This window comes from Manis pentadactyla, chromosome 9 (assembly GCF_030020395.1).
Source record: "Manis pentadactyla isolate mManPen7 chromosome 9, mManPen7.hap1, whole genome shotgun sequence".
Lineage (NCBI taxonomy): Eukaryota > Metazoa > Chordata > Mammalia > Pholidota > Manidae > Manis > Manis pentadactyla.
Window position 1 is genome coordinate 18,931,582 of NC_080027.1, and position 4,180 is coordinate 18,935,761.

Here is a 4,180-nt window from a genome sequence, read left to right on the forward strand (position 1 = left end):
AACTTCCATCTTGGGAGCTGCTCTGTGAGGAGGCCCATGAAGTAAGGACCTGAGGGCAGCCTCCAGCCAGTGTGGAACTGAATCCTGCCAATGACCACATGACTGAGCTCGGAAGCAGATCCTTCATCTTTCAGATGATCACAGCCCTGGTTGACACTGTGCAGCCTTGTGAGAGACCCTGAGGCAGAGGACCCATCTAAGCTGCACCCGGACTCCTGACCTAGAGAAACGGAGATAATAAATGTTGCTTTGAGCTACTACATTTTGGGGTAATTCGTTAGGCAGCAGTAAATAACCAATACACACACAGTTCTCACGACTGCTCACAGTCATCTGAGACTCTGGTCGTTCTATGTTGACACCTGGAATGGGCCAGGCACCATTTCTAGCATTTGGAAATATGTCAATGAACAAAATAGGTAAAGATCCTTGCCCTGTTAGGCCTTGTATTCTAGTGGGGATGGTTTTGTTTAGTAGAAATCTGGGTTGGCAGTGCTGTTTTGAAAGAGTGAGCTCCTTCAGCTCCTGGGGAAAGATTCTTAATCTCTTTCAGGTCTTAGATCCCTTGAAATGCCAATAAAAGCCACGGATGTTTCTTTAGAAAAATATACAATGTGCACAGAGTTTTGCATGGAATTTTAGGGATCTTCATAAGAAGTGTGGGCTGACCTGAGGGGAGTCTTATGACAAGCATTGTTTTAGGTGCTGGAGCAAAGAAAAACAACATAGAAAATCTGATGGGGGAGACATTAAAAAGCAGTTGCTTTTACAGTTATGATAGGGCTACAGGAGATATTCAGGGAGCCATATATATATATATATATATATATATAGAAGACTGTGCCCCCAAGTCTGGATTCACAGAGAGGCCTGTTCTCTGGAAAGAGGGAGGTGAGTGAGATCTTAAGGATTGGTGGGAATTTGCTAGGCAGAGGCTGGTGGGCAGTGAGTTCTGTGTTAAGTAGTGAGAGGACAGTGGTGAGGAAGGTAGGCACAGATGCCTGCACTCTGGCCCGCACAGTCCACTAGAAGAACCAGACATGTGATGAGTTTCATCAAAGGGAACTTTGGATGTGATGTAGGTCACATAGCAAGGGGATATCCTGCTGGAATCAGGCAAGGAGCCTTCCCCAAGGAAGTGACCATTAAGTCAAAATCTGGTACTAGGTAGTGCAGGGCTGGGGACTGTTCCAGGCCCAGGAGGAACTTGGAGTGGGAGAACATGAGGTATTAATGGTCATGGAAAGGTCACCATGGGGTGACCTCCAGCCTAGATAAAAAAAATTCCAAAAAAATTTTTCCAATATATTTATTGAAAAAAAACTATGTCTAAATGGACCCACACAGTTCAAACCTGTGTTGTTTAAGGGCCAACTGTCCACATGTGATTATTTGATGCATCCTTGCCTCTTTCCCACTGAACTTTGTGTTCTCTGAGGGTAGGGTCTATATATTCACCATTGAATCCCTCGTACTGGACACTTGCAAAGGTTTTCTTTTCGAGATATAACCCACATATTATAAAATTCACTCTTTGAAAGTGTAAAACTCAGTGGATTTTAGTACACTCACAAACTTGGTGACAATCACCACTGTCTGCACATTTTCTTTGCCTCAAGAAGAAACCCCATGCCCATTAGCAATCACTTCCCATTTTTCCCTTCCTCAGTTACTGGCAGCCCCTAATCTACTTTTGTCTCAGTGGATCTGCATAGTCTGAGCGTTACCCATAAATGGAATCATATGATATGTGGCCTTTTGTGTCTATTTCTTCCACTGAGCATGTTTACAAGGCTCATCCATGGTATAGCATGTATCAGTACTCCATTCCTTTTTATGACCTAATAATATTACATTGTCTATTAGTGTACACATATTTTGTTTATCCATAGGTTGATGGACTATTGGGTTGTTTGTACTTTTTGGCTATTATGAATAATACTGCTATGAACACTTGTGTTGTTTCTGGGTCCATAGATGGTCTTAATTCTATGGGGTATATACCTAGGAGAGGAGTTGCTGGGTCACATGGTAACTCCATGTTAACTATTTGAGGAACTGCCAAATTGTTTTCTAAGGAGGTTACATCAATGCTTTACATTCCTTATGCAAAAGTTTATAGCAACTATTTGGCATGCTAATAAATAATTTCTGACATAGCGAATAGGATACTAGTATTTCCAGCACTTAACAGACTAGAAGAGTAGAAGTTAGGAGCCTAACGGCCTTGGGCAAAGTTGCACAGCTAATCAGCTGCAGAGCCAGGCCCATACCCAGCCTGCTTGACTCCTGGGTCAGTACACTCAGGCTGCCCAGGAGTTGGCAGGAAATTCAGTGTGACATTAAGTTCAATTCAAGCTTTTGATAATGTCCAGGGAACAGAGCCTAGGAAGGGATTCCTTTAAGAGCAGGAGAAGGGGTTGATAAATCGTATTGCTTCTGATAGAGAGGACATCTCAGGTCGCCTTCTGTTTTTTCATTTTAACTGTTACAATGGCCTCCTAACTGCTTTAAGGTTAGGAGGTTTAAGGTTTCCACTGTATCCTCCTCCATTCTTTAAACACACAAACTGTATCTATCCCTATCCTTAAAAAAAGCAAACAAAGCCAAAGGAAACAAGAAAACAAAATCTGGGAGTTCCTGTCCCCTATCTCACAACATTGGAAGTCCTTGGCCTCTCAGACGTCATTCCAAACTGACCCGCCTACCTTTTCAGCTCCATTCCTCACCACTCCCTTTCATTTACTCAATGAATGATTACCAGGGGCTCTTTACATGCCAGGTCCTGGGCTAGGAACAGCCACACAAATCACATGCAACGTGGTATCTGCTCCCAAGAGATTTATATATTGTGGGGAGAGAGACAGGCAACTAAATTGATGATTCTAAATCAGTCTGAGGGCCTCAGTGGAGGTGAGAATAGTATTTTGGGAGAGCTTTGGGAAGGACCCCTGGACCAGCCTAGGAGACCAGACAGCTTCCAGAAAAAGGTGAAATTTGAAGTGAGTTGTAAAAGATGAGTACATCACAAATGAAGGGGATCTGTCATGCTCACAAGAAGGAACAGCAGGTGCAGAGGCAAGGAGGTGTGAGACCAGCCAGCTTTGCGTTTCATTCCACAGGTGTTTCCTGAGCGCCTCTTAGGTGCCAGGTGCTGGGGATACTGCAGTAAACACAACACACCAGGGCCGTGCCTTTATGGAGTTGACAGTTGATGGGGCGGGAAGGGGACATGGAAATGTGGGCTGGAGGTGAGGAAGAGCAAGCATTAGAGCCGTGGGGGCGCACAAACCCCTAGAGCCCATGGAAGAGGTCCACAAAAGCCTGGAACTTGAATGTAAATATGTGTGTGCTCATGTTCACACATGCATTTCCATAAGGAGTGGACTCAACATTTTATTGTGTCCTCAGAGGGATCCATGATAGTCTTGGGTTAGAACCCTTATTCTAAGGCGCCTTGTGCTAAGGTGTTTGACCTTGCTTGGGAAGTTCTGGGAGCTAGTAATGAATTTTAAGAAGTGAAACTGTCACATCCTGACACTGTGCCCCTGCCAGAAGGGAACCTCTCATGCCTTTTCTGCTGCTAAGCCTTTCCTTTTGCTGTTCCTCCCTGCCTGGAGGAATGGAAAGGGCCACACGTAGAAGCAAGAGAGATCTGACTGAATCCTGCCTCCGCCCACCCAGTTCCAGCTGCTAGGGGCCAGTCTTCTCTCTGTGATAAGTTGTGAAGTTTAAGTGAGACTAAGACATTCTGAGGATTTAATGATTGTTTGGAAAGTGCCTGGCATACAGCAGCCACTCAGCAAATGTTGAGTTCCTCTCTTGGCTTGGTGGCTTAGCTGTTCAGAGATCCCCACTTGTCTGAGGTCCTCTTGAAACTCCCTGGGCAGTTGCTCACATTCCTATAGAGCTCTGTGAGTTGCTCAATGCACTGTACTAAACTCACATTTGCACTATTTGCTTTTGTCATCAACTCAGTACTCCATATCATGTCCAAGTAGTGACATCTCCCCTCCAGTCTACAGTTGAAACTAAAGCTCAGGGAGGCGATTTACCAGGAATCAGGGTCTGGAAGCATCCCATCACCAGAACTTCTGAATAACATCAATGACAGCAGTAACAATAACAATTAACATTTATTATGCTTAGTAAGTGCCCAGCTGTGTTGAGCCCTGTACCT